The 20,910-nt window shown below is 45.0% G+C and overlaps 1 long non-coding RNA gene across 1 annotated transcript; it reads left to right on the top strand.

Annotated features, from left to right (window-relative positions):
* Positions 1-8,845: 8,845 nt before the first annotated feature.
* Positions 8,846-16,838, top strand: LOC125184753 (uncharacterized). Its single transcript, XR_007169151.2, has 3 exons — positions 8,846-10,206; positions 12,750-12,823; positions 15,493-16,838. It is a non-coding gene; the product is annotated as an uncharacterized lncRNA (long non-coding RNA).
* Positions 16,839-20,910: the final 4,072 nt, after the last annotated feature.

Genomic DNA, 20,910 nt, shown 5'->3' with positions numbered 1-20,910 from the left:
TATTTTATGGAGCACAGTTAGTATAAAAAGTTTCTGGATACATAAGTATTTCTTCCTATTAATCCTAGGTGGAATATTCCAAATTTTTTAAATCTGCAGGTTATTTTTGTTACTTGCCAGAGCCTTATTGCTTTGTCAGGGCTCTGAAAGGCATGCTCTGCTCTTCTGTCACTCCCAGTGCAACCCAGTGCAGCAGTGGGAGCTAAACTGGCACCTGAATGTATTCCTCCATAAGGCAGCAAACAACTTTATTGACTGCACCAGGCTAGCAAAGTCTAAAAACACATTCAAGGAGCAGAACTGGCACAAAGTGACTCTGGGACACGTAATGGATTTGTTGAGCAAGAAGACAGTTTCTACGGATTTATTGCCTCCCTGGATTCCAACAGTGCTCCGAGGCTGCTGCTGAGATGACTGACGGCAAATGCACGTGTTAGGACATCCACGCTGCCAGTCAGCACGGGCCCAGGCTTGCTGGCAGGAGCAGGCTTGCCCATCTCCATGCTGTGATCAGGCATGAAGAGGTCACCTCAGCTCTCTGGGTGCTGTAGTGTCAGCCAGACTCTCCTTGCTGCGGCCTGGATGGGCTGTACCAAGGTGGTCCTGCACCAGGCCATCAGTAAACAGAATCAAAAAGGTTGGCAAAGACCTCCAAGATCATCTGGTCCAACCATCCCCTACTACCAATGTCACCCACTAAACCGTGTCCCTAAGCACCACGTCCAACCTCTCCTTGAACACCCCCAGGGACGGTGACTCCACCACCTCCCTGGGCAACCCGTCCCAACGCCTGACTGCTCTTTCTGAGCAGAAATGTCTCCTCATTTCCAACCTGAACCTCCACTGGCACAACCTGAGGCCACTCCCTCTAGTCCTATCACTAGTTACCTGTGAGAAGGGGCTGACCCCCAGCTCCCCACACCTTCCTTTCAGGCAGTTGCAGAGAGCAATAAGGTCTCCCCTGAGCCTCCTCTTCTCCAGACTAAACAGCCCCAGCTCCCTCAGCTTCTCTTTGCTCCTTCCAAGGGGGCTGTGAAGGCTGAGGCCCAGCTGAAGCCCATAGCACAGAGGGTGGGTAGAAAGCAGGCAGGCTAGTGAGCCTACAAGTGCTTGAGCTTTCAGGTTTGTGTAGACCCAACCATGAGTGATGGTCACGGTTCCTGGAGCATCAGATGGTTTCTATTTCACCTTTTGTCTACCTTTTCTGAGTCCTGTACCCACTCATTAGGCCATCGGGGCAGCACTAGGAACACCACCTTTGTCTCTTTGATCCTGACACAGATTTACGCTGCCTCACTAAAGCAGAGAGAGAGAGAGATAAGGCCTATTTCTGACAAAAGCACATTGTTTCTGAGCGAGTTGATCTGAAACCAGCACAGAGGGATCGGCAGTGCCACCTCAGTAGCCCACCTGGCCCGCTAAGCCTTTAAGTACATACAGGGCTCTGCTCACGCAATCCAGGCCGCCAACGTCAGCAGAAACACCTCAGGAAGTAAAGCAACAAACCTAACTTCCATGCCTTGCAGGGGGAAGAAGGCTGAGGATAACATCAGACAGCCACAAGCCTGCAGGATGCTGACAATTTTTGAGAGGTTTTGGAGAAAAGCAGCAAAATGATTAAGGGGTTGGTTAGATGAGGGAGGGGGGAAAGAAAAAAAAAAAAGATTGAAAGCACTAAATATACATTGCCTGGCCAACTAATGCCTGAGGGAAAATAAAAGAGCTGGCAGGCAGGAGGGAGCTGAGAGCCAAGGAAGAAGTAGAATCTCCATTGTTAGGAGCTCTCAGCCCTAGTAAGCGAACAATGAGGAATGAGTGTGTGCTGCAAGCCAGGAGATAAGTTAAGCATAAGAGGGGAAGCTGCTGAGCATAGGCACTACACAAATAGATGAAATCAAGACTCTTCTGAACCAATGCTTTGGCACTGGCTGCACCTGGGTCTTGATTTTCTCGTGTGCTTGTAATTCTCTCTGTGGTTGAAATGTTAAGGTGCTAATTCTTCCCAGGCATGCAGAGGGATTGCTCGTTGTGGAGCGAGAGGGTATAAATAGATGTAATGGGACAAAAATGTGCAAAGGGGGAATTGAAGTCATTTAGGTTGGAATAATCCACAAATGAAGTAGTAGAAGGCCCTTATCAGAGGTTATTTAAAATTAGACTGGGAAATTTATTTTTTTTAAACAGGAAAAGAAACTTTAGGAAAAAAAATGCACTGTAAAAGGCGGAGAGGAACTATTGTCTCTCTCCAAAGTATTTTATTTTTAATACAAAAAAAACACTGTATAAGTTGTGGAAGTCACATTTTACACATTAATGTGCAGTTTGTCCTTTTTTTTTTTTTTACATGTAGTGGGATCAAATTTATAACAACGTTAATTTATAGTAATAAAACTCACCTATCTGACCAAACAATTCAAGCTTCTCCAAGGCACAGTGAGAACATAACCATGAGAACACAACCATGATTACAAGGAAATAAATGAAAGAGATGAGAAAAATCCTATTAAAGCTCCAAAGGAGAGCCAAGAGAGATCCAGTGAAGCAGGAAAAAAAAAAAAGGCACCAAGAGATGGAAAGATTATATTGTGTCTTCAGCTGCTCTAAGGAGCAATTTTAGGGAGCAGAAGATGTCCAGTGATAAATACTAATGAGTTGTCATCACAACAATTTGTAGTGATTATAGACAGGCCAAGAACCTATTGTATTTTCAGATGTTGGAAAACAAATACAAGTATTGATTCCAACCTACAGAAAAAGTCACAGACATACAGAAATCCCCAGATCAAGAGTGTGGCCACCAGGAAAATGTTCTTCCAAAACAGACAGATGAAACCAGGTGGGTTTTGAGCAAGAGGCAACTGAACATTGATCCTCTCTCCAAAGGCTCAATAAGCTGCTGACCTACAGACTTATGGTAAATTTATATCAGTACTCTTTCTTCCTTCTGTTTTAATTCAGCCCATAAAGATGCGGGTCCCGACTTTATGAGTTTCCTAACACGATGTATAAAGACTGTACAAAAAAAAAAAAAGCCAAGAACTACAGGATGAAATTCAGTGTCCTATACTATTGAAAGGGTCAAATTCTAATTTTACGCTGTAAGTGATTCTTGTGTCATCAACTATACGAGCCTCTGTTCAACTTAAGATTTCTTAAAAATGATAATTCACTCAAAACCAGAAATGGGTTAATGATCTGAGGCCTGTATTAGCCAAAAATAGCAAATTGCAGCCCCCAGGTGGGGTTGTGGTGAAAGTCACAACCTCTGCTGTCAGGGAGCATTGGACTAAACCTGGGAGCAGCCTGGCTCCCTGCCTGGGCAGAGCTGCGTAAAACAGGCAGGAGTCCCCTCTGTGCACAGGAGTCTTTATCTTCTTATGGGCTTGATCCGTTCAATCTCCTGCTCTCCCTGAATAGCAAGAGAGACTTCAGGTGGCCATAATGAGTTATATCAGGAAAACTGGAATCCAGCTCCGGTCAGAAAGGAAACCCATTTGCTTGGGAAATACCTCACCGAGGATTGGACTTGGAGCCCGTTGTAAAGCCTCCCAGGAAAATAAAAAGCCAGCCTTTGGAAAATTTCCAATGATAGCGTCTGCATTGTTTTACAGAGCAAAACACAGCCACTGGCTATGGTTTGACTGCATCAGCAAACTTTCCCCCTAAGCATAGCTCTTAATTATCACAGGCACCTACTTCTCCCACATGAAGATCAACTGCTTCTTGTTTTCTTAATAAGAAACGAAGGATATATGAAAAGAGGACAGCAGAACTACCAAAAAAAAAAAAATGTAATCAATATTAACACCAAACCTCCTGCTGCTTCCTGTTTTCCACTGGTCCAGTGTCTCCCTTATTGGCTCCTACATAATTCACACGTGTACAGAGGACAGAAAGAGGAAGATTCAACTCACCACACCAAAGGTAATCCAGATACATAGCTTTGCTCAGGTCAGTAATCCATCCCAGGTCGGGCCTCCCTTGAGTGCTCACAAAGGAGATCAAAAGCCAGGCAGAGAAACCTCCCCTCTTCGCGTTGCACGTCCCTACAAACGAAAGGTGGAGGAGCACTCCTGATCGCTCACTGCCTACGCAGGGGGACAGGCCCCCATCTCTCTTCCTAAGGCTTTACATCGCTCCCCTTCTCGCAGCTTTCCCCACAGCCAAGTGCTCCCGTGCTCAAGCGCTTCTCCTGAAAAAAACCCCAACGGGCTATTCTGCCCAGGGTAGCCACTTGGAATGGGATTAAGATGAGCAGAAAGGAGCTTACAGCTGGGCACCATCTGCAGTGACGATAATTAACTAATGAGCTTTTAAAGATATTTTTCCTCATTCCTCGTACAGATCTGTTGACTAAGAAATTTGCACCACTGTGAGTGTTGTGGTCTCTGCTGCTTGACAAGCATGACTCAGTGCCTCCTTCTCCTCTCTACATATGTATTCGAGTGATGAGCCTGCACGCAGGGGAAAAGACGTCTCCCTTGCATAAAATATCTAACGACAAATGTTTTCTTGCCTTTTCTGATCACAAAGCCCGTGTTTTAGTCTCCAGCCTGCAGTAAATCATGTGAAACGATTACAAAAGTCCCTCCCATCCAAAAGAAAGTTAACAAGCAGTAAAAACAAAAGCTGAGAATCCAGGACAAACTTCCATATATTCCATCAAAGGGTTTTAAAGGACATCTCTAAATGGAATTTAAAAAAAAAGGAATGAAAGAATTGTAACTCCTGAGGGGTGAAGGAAAACAGGGTTCCTTGTTCATCAGTGCAAAAAAAGGCATCTTCAGAATCAGGGAATATTTTCTGCGTTCAGGCCAGGTGCAGACTACATGTCTCGATGCCTAGCTCAATCCCTTCACCCCGGACCATGCTTCCTTACCAGAAGTAAGCCCCTGATAGTGATCATTCACCCCAGAACTTGCCAGCTTATGCTGAGGCTCCATTTGGGTTCCTAAGGGCTTCCTTTGGGTTGCACCAAGAGCACGTGGAGAAAATAGTGCATGGCTGAGTGTCACCCTGACACTATACTGGGACACAGCACGGGTGGAGATCTATCTGACTGATTGTGGGTGTCTACACTACAAACCCCGTAAGTTAGCAGCCCACACTTTCTGCTCAGCATACTCCCGGGGCAAAATTCCTCAAATTTTGCAAATTTTTCCCAGAAAATCTCAAAAAGGGGTCCTAAACAGTTACAACAGTGCCTAAAGACACTCTGTGAATACTAGTGGAATAACAGATTTCTGCTGAAGAGCTAGCACAGTTGCCCTTTCTACGTTTTTGGGGATTCTCCTTTTTTGGAAAGGTGGGGAATAAAACTGCAATTTTTTTAATTTTACCTGGTGGAAGACAGACATCTCTATACCCTGTGCATTAGGGTAATTTGGAGGATTTTTCAGGCTGTGTTGACCACATCTCCACTGGCTGCTAGGAGGCACAACAACATCGTATGGAAAACACACAGATCATAAGCGTGAAGAGTTCAGGCTCTGAATTCTTACAATGAAACACACCCTTACCCCACGTGAGCTGCAGCCCTAGATAAGTATTCCTGGCAATTACTATCTAACTTCAGGTGCTTGTGTGGCTTCTTCACGAAGGGAGATCAGAGGAGACCTCAGACGTGCTCTGAACTACCCTTACAGGTGACTATTGCACCAGTGACTACAAACCAGTGACTGATTGCAACACATTATTCAAGGGGCATAACTACAGCAGAATCTAATTCTGCATGGTTTACCTAAAATAATACTCCAAAGGGCAAGCATAACGCTGTAAAAATTATTCTCCTTTTGTGTTTTGTACCCCAGCATCTCTCCTTATCCTGCCCCATCTGAAACTTAAATCACACCTACAGTGATGTTCAGACTGGAGCAGAAAGCAGGGCTGACTCCAGACATGTGTGAGGACTCCACATGCTGCAGTGTGCAACTTCAGGCAGGTGTCATATTAAATCTCTGGAGGGATCGCTTGCTGTTTACCATCAGAACGAGGGGAATCTCTCAGGCTTTAGCCTGCGCAATGGCTTTACAGGTTAAAGCTGCACAAGATCAGCTTGACCTCATGCTGCAGTTGTTGACTTTTTTTTTTTCCAAAAGAAGATTACATGTCAAGTTGCTCAGAGTGGGGATTTCCAGCTCTTTTTTTCCCCAAGATTGTCTTAATAACCGATCATTTATTATCATTAATTGCACCTTGGCAATCTCCATGCTCTATTTTACCTGTAAACTTCCATGCAACTTCAACACGTTAATAAAAATGGACTCATCCGGAAAGGTGACTGAGGATTTTTTGATTAAGTTAATTTTTTTAATTAAACTAATTTTTTTGATTAAGTTAATTGGGAATTCTGAGTGGGGTAAAGGGATTTCGGAAAACCAGTTACTTCTTAAAAAAAAAAAAAAATCTTGTCAGGAATATTTACAAGGTAGAGAAAACACCCAAAGAAGATAGCTATTAACCCAGATTTGAGCGATTTATTGTTAATTATGAACCACATTGTATGTTACATCTCCACATGACAGTGGTTGTCCTGACCTTGTCTCCTCTCTAGATAGAGTCCTGTAAGACCTTGAATCCAAGAAAAAGCCACAATGCTCCTCTGCAATAAGAGCAAGAGAAAGATGCAATATTATACTGAACACCACAACAAATCACGCAACGAACCCAAGGGCCTCCCTTTCCAGTCCAATATTAATATTTGCTATTAATAAACAATCCTTGCCCCACAGTGAGAAATCAGGCTGGTTAGCAGAAGACTAGAGAAATTTGCTGACTGAAAGATAGAGAGAACCTAAGCTCTTTGACTCCCATAAACCCTTCCTTATGTTTGGATATTATTAGCACCTGTTTCTAATCCATTACTTAAAGGTTTTACACTTAACAGCTGAAATTGCCAAGGGTGTTAGGTCTCACTCAGAAAAAAAAAAAAAAAAGTAGAGTACTATTGGGATTACTTTAGGCAAATCACTGAGTCCCTGTTCACAAAGGAATATAAACTTGCACCTCATTTCTAGCAGGTGCTTAACTTCCTCCTAGGTCATCCTCCTCTGAGTAGGGCCTCGTTTTGTCGATATAGCCCTATTTTGCATACAGTGAAAGGATATCTGTCCTAGCCTCCCTGAGGCTATTCATCAAGAGATAATCCTGCTGCCCAGTCCGTACAGCAGAAAAGAACGATCACAGACCTCCCTGTTTGTCTCAGCATTTACAGTTCTCGACCAAAATAATTTCCAGAACTGATAATGCTTCTTGGAGTCCCCATGTGCATGATGATATATATCAATATTGTGTAATTTTAGACAAACTGTCTGTAAGGAACAGTTTGCTCAGATGAGACCAACTGTGGATGATTTCCTTCTAGGAGCACTGTGAAGCCTAGGCATTGTCAAGAGTATATGAAGACCTCTGGAGAGTCTAGAAACTTGGAAAATCCAGCTGCAGGCAGATCTCTGTTCTAGCTACAGCAGATCCCAGCAGACCTCTCCTTCCCATTTACACTAAATTTATTTCTTTGCCAAATCTCCCACATTTCCTCACCAAACTCACATTCTACTTCAACATGGCAGGGTCGCTTGAAAAAGCTTTTCATTCTTTCTTGTGTTTTACAAAGATAGAAACACCTGAAAAACAAACAAAAAAAAAAATAGGAAGGCCAATTCTGTCCTGAAATACAGCTGTATAAATGCACAAAACCATCAGGGGCATCAAGAGTGAAAATGAAGTCACTCAGTTGCTCTCTGCTGACTTTCATAAAATGCCTTTGGATTTGCAGTGCTGGGGGTGATGGAGGAATTTAGCTTCTGGCATCAGAAGGCATCGTCATGTTATTAGCTCAGGCTGGAGCCAGAACAAATTAAATTGTTAAAAGGGCACAGAGAGACTCAAGCATGTTGGATGAAGTTTATTACAAAGGTGTTACTACCCCTAAGGTGAGAAGCAGGGAGCAGCGGTCTGTATCCATCTAGCTGGTCTTTCTCAGCCAGGCCACAGGCAATGGTCAACAGCACCAAAATAGACCAGCAAGGTGGATAGCAGAGAGGCCAAAACCACAGGCCTGAGAACACCGATCACCCTGGAGGCGTTCAGCTCACAGGATGGTGAGATTACCTTGCTCTGGTCCGTTACAGAGATAAGAGGTGGCTGTGGGATGCTCAAGCGTCTCCCCCAGCTTTCACCTTCTGCCTGGGCCCCTCTCGAAGAGCATCCCAGCGGGGCAGTGACCACAGGGGGAGGTGTGAGCAGGACCCTCCATCACCAGCGGCATGTCTGGGTGAGCCTAAAGGAGAGCTGGAGCTTTGCCAGCCTTTGCTGTGCTGATCTTATCTCAGCTGGAGCACAGCCTCTGATATATCTTTGCAGGTTCATCTCCAGCGCTGCAACACCGCCGAGACAGAGCCTGCCAGCAGATGCACGGGGTGATAGCGCTGCCTCGCTCCAACACCCCTGCCCTTACCACGCTCTCTCTGTGTGGTGGGCTCTGAGATTAGGATCTCAGGTCACCATTGCGAGGTAGCTGAGGTACCAGAAGCCTTGCTGCTGACGTAAAGCCCTCCAGCCTTATGACAGTTATACTTGCAGTGGGTGAGTGTAAGGATTTTCAGGACTGGTGGTGCTTTTTCACCCTCCAAAGTGCTGCTGTTTCTTGTGCTGGGACAGGCTGCATGACAGAGCGATGGGTGCGATGCACAACACAAGGGCAAGAGATGATAGCCCTTCCCTGCTAATCTCCTTGTACCCAAAATCTGTATAACAGAGAGCTGCCTTATATGCTAAGGCATTAACGTATTAGTACTAAGAGCATTAGGGGCTCAAGTAGCACTGTAACCTCCACGCCCCCACCCACCACGTGACAGCATTTTAAAGAGCTCCAGCCTTGCCTGGTCCTTGTGCCTTCCTGCAATTTTTTGTTGTCTTCTGCTGCTATGATAAAATGCAACCATGCCTCAGCAAGAGGCTTGATGTCTCTTTTCTCCCTAGATGATGCAAGCTCCTAGCAGGAATCATCTGCTTCACAAGCAGTTTTGACTGATTCTGATAGCCATACCATAATGCTTCTACTTTGAGATCTTGCCCTCAGTCCAGAGGTATTTTCTGCAAAGCAGAGCTTTTCATGATTAGCTTGTTTTCACAGTCTCAACTGCATAAGCCCGAATTCATGCAACCAGGCTTTAGGCATTTGAGTAGTTGAGATGAGCATTCCTTATTGAAGGTTTAGCTCTTTGCTGGAAAGAATTCAGGCCATGCAGAGGAGGTAGAGGTGGGGCACATCCGATGTGGAAAGCTCCTGTATTCTGAGGAACAATGCTTCTTTCTCTAAACCTGAACCAGAAGATTTGGCCCCAGCCGTATCCACCCATGGGGAGATCTCTCCCTCTCATTCCAGGAGCTCCTTTTTTTTCTTTGTGCATTTTGAACCCCAAAAAGCAGTGATAGAGATGATAGAGCTGAGCAGGACTCCAGCATCTCTGGTGCTCTCCTGGGACGTGAACTTTTACTTCAGCTCACCTGACCACCAGCCATGGTTAACCAGGGAACATAGGACATGAACAGCACCAGGTAGCCTTTGGATAAACGTACCTTCTGGAGGAGTCCTGTGTCCTCGGGTGTACACACAAATGAGCAGAGGAACAGCTCTTTGGATATATGTGCGGACTGGGAAGGCAGAGTCAAAAATGGTGAATAATCTCATATTTCAGACAAAACAGCCACTGATTATTCAGTTTAGAGAGGAGGGGTAACGATAACCATGATAGTCTCACTCCAACATTTTCATTCATCAGTTTTGGAGATGCTATAAGGATATAAACATCTCTACTAGGAAATTAAACGGTGCTTGTAGTCATTTTGTGGTCCTGAGGCCCATGCTCAGAGCTGGCAGTCTCCACAGTATTACTGTATTTCCTCCAAAACAAGGTGAATACTTTCTAACTGCCTAGGAATGGGGTTGGTCTTTGGCCCATGATTTTTCCCCGTCCGGGCCTGGGACTTGACCTTGACCAAAGCCAGACTTGGGACTGTGTATTACCAAGTACATAAATCAGGTAGCCCACTGCCTGTGCCTGACTGCTGATTTTAATTTCCCATCCTCAGCACAACCACTTTGCTAGATTCAGAGAGAACAAGATGGAGGCTGAGAGGAAAGCAAGAAACATGAGGCAGAGTCTGGGAAGGCCTGAGCCTTGAGGAAGAAGAACGCTGACTATGGTAAGGCCCTCAAGTGCCAGAGGGGTGTGAAATAGTGCAGAAATGACTCCTGAAGGAAATGCTGCCGTGTCCAGGCTGTGAGATCCTGGGTGGAGGCTCCTTGTGCCCATGAGAGCCCTGACATTTCCAGGCAGAGAATGGCAAGCAGGCCTGCCCGCCCCCTGGACTTGTCCCTCCCAGGAAAACTTTTGGAGGGGAGATTTGTTCATAGCTCTGGGGCTTGGGGCATGCAGGGGAAGTGACGTGGATTTCTCCAGGCTTTGCTGAAAAGGGAAATGGCTTTGAAGACCTCAGTGCTACAGCAGCACAGGATGCATCATGTGTCCTTTCAGGACTCAAAATCTACCCCTCAGCTGCTTTGTGGAGGCCCTGCACTTCCCAGACCCCCTCTTCTTTTATCCCCTCTCATTTTGCTTTCAGTTTTCAGGGATGAGTTTGGTTGCTCCTTCTTTTCCCCTGGAAGAGCCTTTAGTGGGAGTCAGTAGTTTTCTAACTAGGAACCAGATCTTGGGTCTGGCTTCACAAACCCTCCTGCAGACCCCAAACCCCCCTTAGATGGTGGAGGAGCTCCTCAAGGAGAAGATGAAGAGCAATGGAGGGCTGAGCTCCTTGCCTCTTGTGTCTCTCTAGGGTGGGAGGAAGCTGAGAGGAGACCAGCACCCTGAGACCAGCAGGAAGAATAACCCAAAAAGTGCACTTTAAATGCACAATATTCACCTGAGTATTCAGTGCTTTACAACACTTACAGAATGGTGCCTAGTGGGCCAGATCCAGCCTGTGAGATGGCCTCGGCTCAGGCCCCCTTTGGCTGAGGAAATACGGGATTCCTTTAGGCCAGCACATGAAAACCAATGTCCCAGCAGATGCACAGGCTCGCACTGACCCCATCACAGGTCCCATGCCTGGGCTCCCTGCAGCACCGCCATCAGACCTCTGCAGCCTGGTCATCCCCAGGCTCATCCCACATACATTCCAGACTTTCCCAAGGTGTGTAAGTAGGGAGTGATGCAATCTTTACGTTTTCTTTGCCAATGGAAAGGAAAAAATACCTCTAGAAAGGATTTACATAAAGAGTATGGGATGGTTAGCACAAAATCCAGGCCATAGCAGGTGGATGTTGTTTCAGAGAGGGAATACAAATTGCATCGCTTGTAAGCAGAGGCAGAAAAGTCCATGGTGGTCTGAGACTTGCCTCGGGCTGGGAAGAAGCCAGGAGGGAAGGGTTTGTTAAAGCTGTGGTTACTGGGGACACCAGGAGCAGTCACGCTCTGCTTTGCTCTGGGCGAAATGTCTGGGAGCGCAGCCCGGCAGAACAAGTCTGGTAGGGTTGCTGGCATATTCATACCGGTGTGATGGGTATGAAATCATGCCCTCACCCTACCTCCCAGTGAGCTGCTGAAGAGCTTCCCTGTTTTGTAATAAGGATGACAACATCCATCCTTCCCCTGCCAAGTGGGGATGTGAGCGAGGCAGGTAAACACCCCTGAGGCCAGCAGGGAAGAGGGGGTCCTGCCCACAGCTCCCAGTGCTGGGTGAAATGGGGCTCACCCTACGTGTGCCTGTGGTTTGCCGCAGCCAGAAGCTCCGCTCGATGCACACATAGTTGCAATACTGAGGTGTGCGAGAATCTGCTGCTTTGCAAAACTGGCTCAAGGGACTGCTGTTGAGCTTGGACAACCAGTCTCTGTGCTCCGGTCTCAAATTCTGTCCAGACATTTCCATTGTGCTAGTTTTGTCCTCCCCTTTCCCAAACGTACAACAGCAGAAAAGTCAAATCAAAACCTGAGGCTTCAGTCCCTTGCATGGCAGCAAAAGACATGACTACTGGTTTTACTTACATCTCACATCACTTTGGAGTTATGCACATTCTTGGGCATCACATGTAGATACAAATTTTCAATTACGGAAGTGTAAGCATAGTGTAATGACATTAAAATTGAAGGAGCTACTATGGGTTTATACCATTGAAATTAAGCCAAAATTCAACCCCTCACTTGATGTTGAGCATTATAACCACATTGGGTACAATATTCTGGCCAAGAGTGAGAAACTGGCTCTGCTAAAGGGAGTTTTGCAGATACCTGGCTATGTCACCATGGCAAATCCCAGTGCAGGTGGATTTGCCCTAGGTACCAGGAGAACCTTTGCACTTGTCTTCTTCCAAAATCGCCATCTCAGTATGTCAGCCCTCTATCCCTACTGCTGTAGGTAAGTCACCATCTTGTCCAGCTTTGACTTAACTGGGGTGACCCAATCTACTCCTTAATGAGAGGTATGAAAATTATTATTAGGACCGGGTTTTTTTTTTTTTTTTTTTTTTTTTTTTTACTTGCTTCCACTAATGGAGTAAAAATTAATAAATTAACCCTAAAGTGTGTCTGAGTGTGATGGATGACCAGACCATTTGAGTCACTGGGAACTTTGGCTCCTTCTAAAAGTAAGGTCAAGTCCATTGCATGGTTCCAGCATGACCACATAGCACCCTCACAAATGACTCCCAGGCATGGTTCAGGAGTTAGCACAAGACCACCCTTGTTTTGCAGGCTGCACGGACGTGGCCAAAATACATCAGGGGACAGAACGCCAGAGAACGGACCAGGCATTGTTTGATTTACAGGTATTGTAGTACCTTTTTGTATGTTGTCTCTGGTGGTTGTGGCTTTGTTGGGTATGAATATATTGGTATCCTGAGGGTTTTACCCTGAGAGTCTCAGTTTGCGCTGTTTTAGAGGTTTTGCAGAGGGCAAAACCACTTTGGTACTTTGAAGTATCTGCATTGTTATGGCCACTTATAAACATCATCAGGCAGTTTATTTCTCTCCCCCGCTTGCTGCCAAGAAATAAATTAGAGTTAATACTTCCCTTGTTTGCTTTTGAGATAACAGAGTCGCTTCACACCGCTGGGTGTGTCCCATGTGTACTCAGCACAGCGCTGAGCAGTGATGGGCAGTCACCTCTGACTGCGGAGCTCGGTGTGAACTTCCTCAAAGCTACCTTTATATCCAGCATTGGGAAAAAACACCTGCACTTGGGGCTTGTCCTGGGCTCTTCACAGAATTACTGAGCGATGTAGTTCAGAAGGGAGCTTGGGAGGTCTCTGGTCCACCCCCCACCAAAGTAGGGTGAGGTTGAAGTTAGATCCAGCTTCAAAGTTTTTACATAACACTGAGGGTCATATTCAGCTATGTTTTAAACACCTCTCGGCACCTCTTCCTATTTTTGATCATTTTCATTGAGGATTTTTTTCTCCCTAATGGCTAACTGGGATCTCTGCTCTTACAGTCAAAATCAATGTTGTGTCTTTACATTTCACTGTGGACATCCAAGGAGAATCTGGATCTATCTCCTCCCATTAGGTGGTTGAAGACAGCAGTAAAATTCCTCCTTAGACATCTCTCCTTAGGACTGAAGTCACCCGTTTCTCTCAGCCTCTCCTTGTAAACCCTGCACATTAGCCTCCTAACCATCTTGGTGATCTTCTGCCCTGTTCTCTCCAGTTTGGCAGTCTTGTTATTATGGAGAAGCCCCAAACCAGGCACAGTATTCTGGATGCACCTTACCAAATACTTCCATACAAAGGAGAATAGGTCTTCTCTATTACACTCCATAAAGTGTAGTAAGGCTTATTCTCCTCTTGGGCTATTTTACGATCCATCTCCTAGGCATTTTGAAATACTTCCAACACACGTGAGGCAGGAATCAGACCTAAGCTAAGCTAGGAGAAAAGCGTAGATGTTAGATCCTTTTCTCCTTCATGCCTCCATTGAGAATGAGAAGGATGAAGCAAGCACTGAGGGAAACCAGCAGCAAAACCACACAGTTCAGCAAGAGATGTGCACCTAGCAGCTGATTGAAAGACCAGTTACATGCCTATCTCCTGCACCGGCTGGAAAGAGAGCAGGGAATGGCACTATCTCAGAGCACCATGTTTTGTAGGATATGCTGGTTGGCTTCCCATCCCACTCATCTTTTGGAGGGGGTCCATGTCCACCGCATGGGCAAAGAGAGATAACAGGGATTTGTGTTGGTGATGCAGTAAACCTGCGTGTCTGTTGGGGTTTTTGGGGTACCTGTGAAATAAAATGAAGATGTCACCCGTGCACAACTCATCCCAGAGCTGGTGCCTGCGTCTGAATCATGCTTGGACACCCCACACCTCTCCAGGCCCCAAACTCTATATTGAAGGTGCAGAGCAAGGCTGAAGTGGATGGAGTAATCTGCCCTGGATTAGACCCTGCACGGGGAAGCCAGAGATATTAGGTATTTTGGCACTTAGAGAGATGTTTACTCTTAAGATAATGAGCAGCCTGTTCACACAAATTAGGGTGGGTCACGTTTGCATAATGTTGATTTCAGAGGTGAATTAATCTCACAGACAACTTGTTTCTACTGCAGACTATCCATTCAGCATATTCAATACAGGATCAGATCTCAGCCTGATGAAATTGCGGCAGGGTGGATTTTGAGGGGAAGGAAGGAGGAAAGGGGAAGCACAACCAGAAAAGTAGCTGAACTTTACTGTATAATTGCTCTTGGATTGCTAGGTTTAGGCTGTATTTACCCAAGATGTTATAATCTGCTTCTTGATGGCCCTTTTGACTAGAGGATGAGTTTAATTATAATTAATTCCTTTATTTTGTAAAAAATATTACTTTAGTCATGGAACAAACATCCCCTCAGCCCTTTTGTGCTTCTTGCCCCACAGACCTTACAATCTCACTGCCTTCCTTACAAAAATACATCCATTCTTTACTTTCCCAACAGTACATGGGATCTGAGCACCAATTTTCATCCATTCCCTTTGAAATAAAAATCTATTCAGGACACCCATTGCTCTTTAAAAATTAGATTAAATTTTAATTAAACATCACTAAGAAGTTAAATTTCTCTTTGCAGTCAGGTGGGTTGGGAAGGGCCATGGGGCATTCTGACAGAGTTGCAGGTTTTCTCAGCTTTCGAAGGGGAGGGATCTACGCTGATTCATTCATAATCAGCCCACTAAATAATGCATGGGATGCTAATGATGGACTGAAGTCATGAGAAGGAGCCAGAGTGTACCTCCACAACACATTTTTTTTGGAAGGAAGAAGTGCAGAGGGGAATTTAAAAAATAATCTCATTTCAGTTTAAGAAGTCAGGGTGAAAAACAAAGCTTTGAGGGGTTTGTGAGTGCCTGGCTAATATTCGGAGGTATATTTTCATGGATATTTCATAAGTTCCCTTCTGGGCTCTCGCTCCGTTATAACATTTTTCTCCTGTCCTGAGACTGCCTGTGCTCTCACACAGCCCACACAAACCCAGAGACCAAGGAAGGAGGAAACCAGAGATGTGGGCTACTGAGACAGAGAGAGGAAGCTACGGGGGATCAGGGGCAGTGAAACACTGGGAGATGTAGGGATTTGAAAATAACTTGTTCTCATATTACCCCTACAAGCCTACAAATTATCCCTGATTAGAAGGTTTTTTTGTTCTGTTGTGTTGTGTTGTGTTTTGTTTTGTTTTTGACAGAAACCCTGAAGTTTATAACTGTAACCACAGCATGTGGCTTTGGTTAAATTGTAATTTTAAACCAGCCTAAATTACTCGGTATTCAGAAAGCAGGAAGGCTCTTCCTGCCTTGCCCCATTGCAGGGCACCTTCAGCGTAAGGAGCTGGAGAGGTGAAGGCGTCTAAAGCACACAGAGATCTAAGCTTCTCAGCATCTAATGTCTGGAAAATAAATAAATAAATAAATAAATAAATAAATAAATAAATAAAGTGTCTGAGTGGAGGAATCACAGCTCTTCTGGTTTGTTCCCTGACTTTTTTCACTCCTTTACTATATTTCAGCAAAGAAAAGGCTGGATTATATGTCTCTGGGATGAAGCTGTGAGGGTTTGAAGGAATTCATGGAGGTGTGGAGTCAGGAGCTCTGCTTCTTGCCTTGCTCTAACCTTGGGAGCAGCAAGCAAAGGTGGCAGTGAAACGATAGGTGTTTAGTGGTGCACAGTGAAGTCTCTTGGCTCTGAGGTCTCTTCTTGTGTATGGCCACAGTATTAAGCAAGAGGGAGACTGTACGAGACCCACAAAAGCCCATGGAGGCCATTTGGCCTGGAAGAAAAAAAGGAACAATGGGTTCAGATGTGGCCCACAATTGAAATGTCTTAGTGGAGAGGTGCAAGAGAGATTGAGGAGAACTTGGGGAGTGGGAGAGAAAAGTGTGCTTGTGACTGTCAGCCAAAGGGACCTACCAAAACTTGCGTTTGTAATATGGATGCTTGCTCTCCTCACCATTAAATGGTAACCATAATTGCCATAATCCTTGCCTTTTTTTTTTTTTGGCCTGAGTAAGTAAAGGCATGGCCAGATGGTGCCCGCTGGCCTGAAGGGGAGACAGATGGTGCTGTTGCAGTTCCATTTTATAGCACAGATGTAGCCAGAGATGTGTCCCAGCCTAGGACACAGCCCACAGAGAAGTGTCCATGGTCCCACTGGCCCACTGCTGAAATGAGAGGACTGGCACTGGTTACCTCCACCCAGCTCTGGCTCTCCCCTGGGAACTTTATTCCTGCTTTTTAAGATATGAATAAGAATTGCCCATTTCTGTCTATCCTCCAGCATGGTTGAGTTTGTTTCTCCAATGTTTCCTGCAATTTCCCACTTACCCCAAGAGTTCTCCCTGCTGTTACCCTGCATGAGGCATGTTTCCTAGCCACCTTCTTCCGTACCATGCCACAGCTGTTCCTGAACTACAAACTACAAGTAGGTTTAAACACCACGGGGATCAGCTTCTCTCTCCTTTTTTCAAAACTAAGCAATTTCACTGGCTTTCATCCATTCTGGGTTTACACCACTACATCAGGATCAGCTTCTGTCTGGACCAAAGGCACAGAAGATACCAGCTCCTCATCAGGTTTGCAAAAGGTTGCATTCGAAGTGCATTAAAATGCATTAATGCAATTTCTTTTTACCCTAGTGAGAGGAATGGGTGTCACAGAGCAGAATTTGGACCTTACGACACCCATGGGCTGTGCTCTGCCTTCTCAGCTGCTTTTGCAGTGTAGAAAGGTTCAGGTCCCTTGCAGCTATCTACCAGCAAGTTTTGTGACCAAGCCCATGTTGTCTAATCACTAATTTCAGCAGCTGCAGGGAGCTCAGGACTTTCAGCATCAGCTTGAGATCTCTTTCCGCTACAGCTGTCCTTTGCATTCAGCGTTGGGATGCTGCTCGTATGTAGGGCTACAAATAATGTTCCCGTGCAGCTGAACTTTGGTGTCCCCTCTGCCTGTTTCTTTCCTGCAGGTCTCCGGGCAGAAATCGCAGCACCTCATTCCACGTTGTGTGACGCCGCTGTAAATCGAGGGGAACTCCTGGTGCTTCGGTGGTGCTACCTCACATTGACGTGGGTGTGATGAGGTGCTAAGGGGGTGCAAGAAAAGGGTGGAGTAAGCTACAGCTGGTGGGCCAGAGCTTACGGTGAGGCAAATGAGAAGCGGTTGCACTGAACCTTAGGGGCTAACACTCAATGAAACCAACATGTGCTCGGAACGAGGCCATATCCTAATATTAATATGTTAACTCAGAATCTCAGCCTTCTGGATCCCCCGTTTGTAAGATGCTTGGGGTGAAGGACTTTTTTCTTTGTTTTACCTTTGTGCAGAAGCTGGCACTGGATATTGCTGGGCCCCGGCTGAAGTCCTCAGGCAATTCAGTGATGATGAGACAACTTACATAGGCAGTAAAACACTGGTGGTGAGCTGGGGAATCTGGGTGCTCTTGTCTACCCTCCTCTTGGCTCTTCTTGTGAGGTTGGGATTTATTTAGCGAAGCCTAAGCACACAAAAAGGAGCCAGCTAAAGCCATCCTCACCACTCTCACTCCCCCTTATGTAGAAGACATTGAAGAATTGGGTATGAATGAAGGGCGTTTTTACAAAGGACAAGTTGTCTTATTTTAAAATAGATGTCTAAAATTTCCTGACCACCTCTGAAGGGGCTCAGCCCTCCCCCTTAACTAAAGGAAACTTAATGAAATTAGCTCAGTCCTGGATTTTTAGGCTGTGCCTCTACCAGCAAATTAGAGAGTCACAAAACACCAGTGCTGGAACACTACTGTCCACTCTGTTAAATACTTCATGTAGACCATGGCATAGTTTTTGCTTGGCCAACCCAGGCAATTCCTGTGCATAACTTGGGAGTTAATACTGATTGGGGACATTCCCAAAAGGCAATATATGTGTATCACTCTGATAAGGAGATTGCATTATGGTTATGGACAGATCATGGCAGCTTGGCCAAGGAATGGGCCTGCTAGAATTTAGATAACTAATGGATTTACAGTCCCAAGTGCCTAAATTCAGGTAGGATAAATAGCACCCTAGTTCTCTTCTGTGATCCTATGGTTGATGATCAGTCTTCTCTTACCAGTTCCACTAAATGGGCATTCCCCGATGATGCAAACAAGGCTGTGCGTAAACTGGAAGGTAGTGGTGGTGTCTCTGGCCTCCAGTTCCCCATATTAGCAATAATGATGATAATAAATAGTGGTGAATTCTTTCTGCTCTTGCCCCAGATATGGTTCAGTGCTAAGTGCTGCAAGCCTGGGGTTGTACAGGGCTGTATTGCACTGGGTTGCATTGCACTGTGCACCTGGAACAAAGGCTGACCCTGAGCCTCTCTGACACTTGTGGGTCACTGTGGCGTTGATAAAACACACACTTGGTCTCCTCTTTGTTGCCCTGCTGAGCAATGTGTGCAAAGCTGCACGTTATTTATTGCATGGGTTCCCCTGTATCATTGCACAAGGGATGTAGCCTCCACTTCTGTGTATGAACTGATATTTGTGAAAGGTTGGTGGGGTGCTCAGACACTTTGCACGGTGATAATCCATTCCCATTCATCCTACGGGATCCTGAGGGATTTGCATGCCCAGATAGGTTGAGGCGTACATAGCTAACTCTTGGTCTCTATCCCCTAATACCCTTCCTGTGATGTGATTCATTCGTGGACTTCAAGCTTGAAGAAAGTCTAGGAGATGTGCCTCCAGGTGAGATGAGTGGCATCAGGGTCCTACATACCCCTGTAATTAAGATCATTCAGACACTTCCCATCAAAGAGCATCAAGGGAATGGTCTGCTTAATCACCGTATCAGTTTATGGAAATCTTTTTCTCAGTTTCCCACTGGGCTTGGCTGTGCTTTTGCCATGTCTTGCTGTGGATCTTCCTTATTAGCCAAATATTTTCATGCCAACAATTTCATCTCCCAGGGCTCAGCCTATTACTACAGACATTTCTCCCAAAAGACACCAGTCTCTCTCCAAGTCATTTGTGTCACCCTGGGGGAAACTAACAGCAGCATGTGTTCGCCATCTCTTTAGGATTTTGCAGAGATAGGATTTTGCAGAGAATAACCGATGCTAAATAACTAAGCTTCCCAATTCCCTTAAGGGAGGAATTGTCATTTATGTTCTGCAGACAGTCCAGCCAGAGCTCACTGAGGATAAGGGGCTTGGAAAAGGCTATGTAATGATTTGGTGGCAGAAGCAAGTCTGTAATTGTGGAGTCCTAACTCACTCCGTTCATTCATTACCATCTGCCATTAACGTAAATCAGACTTCAGGAGTAAGAAACAGATCCCATTTCCCATCAGCCTCCAAACTTATGTAACCCTCACACCCAATTTTTAGAAATACTCTCTAATTTTGTAGATGATATTCTGTGGTTTAGCTGAAAGATACAGGCAAAATCAGCAATAAACAATGTAACAGTTGTTCTTTCAGTTCAGATTATTCATAACTTTTTCTTTGCTAAAAAGGTACCTTTCTGAAAAGAAAATATTTTTGCATTAAATTTTATTTTTGTGGAAAACATCTCTGCTACAGTTTTGTTTTGTTTAACTGAAAATAGTAATCTGTCTAGTAATAGTAATCTATCAATCTTGCGTTCTTATTGAAAAATCTCATACTTTAAGGCAAAAAAAAAAAATGCACTTGACTATATTTAATGCTAAAGAAGAGAGCTCTCTGTTTTCAGCATATTTTTTAAATTTGTAATGAAAATGCTTAAATACAGTGAAACAAAAGACATCTTTCTACTTTGAATATTGCAAAATGATAGTAAGGTGGAAATTTGTGAATTTTTCCTCACAAAGCTCCACTGGTTTTTGTTGCCCCCAGCTGCCGCCTTTCAGAATGGAAAGGGATTATGTGAAGGAAACCCTGTCTCTGCCCACCTTTGGTGCTATGACACCATGTTTTGAATCGCACTTGGGCGTTGAGGTTAGGAATATTATTATTTTTTTTAATTTCCTACTGCCGTGCCCCTCAAATATTTCCCATTCAGACAGCATGTGGTAGGAACACTCTCCAATGTTAGAAGATGGTCACATCAACGACGTTGGGTGGGGTATGATCATTTGATCTCAATCAGTTTATGAGATAGCTGTCCCAGTAATATCCTTGCGTCTGTTGCCTACAACAGAGTCTTCTTCCTAGGCCATTGACTGTCCACTTTTTAGACAGTACAGATGAGGTGCAGTTCACCTACATTTAGGCGTCTCCATTGAGACCAAATGCCATTCCTAAGCTTGAGGAGACAAATAACATACCTGTTCATGATCTTTCCTTCCTCCCTCTCAATAAACCCCAATCCTTTAATCCTGTAGCACCTTTCAGTGCAGAAAGCATCCCCAGTTTACAGGCTGAGAAGCAACGGTAAGAAAGATGC

Source organism: Anser cygnoides, chromosome 3, assembly GCF_040182565.1.
Source record: "Anser cygnoides isolate HZ-2024a breed goose chromosome 3, Taihu_goose_T2T_genome, whole genome shotgun sequence".
NCBI lineage: Eukaryota > Metazoa > Chordata > Aves > Anseriformes > Anatidae > Anser > Anser cygnoides.
Note: the sequence above shows the minus strand (reverse complement) of the source record. Positions and strands in the feature narration are given on the sequence as shown.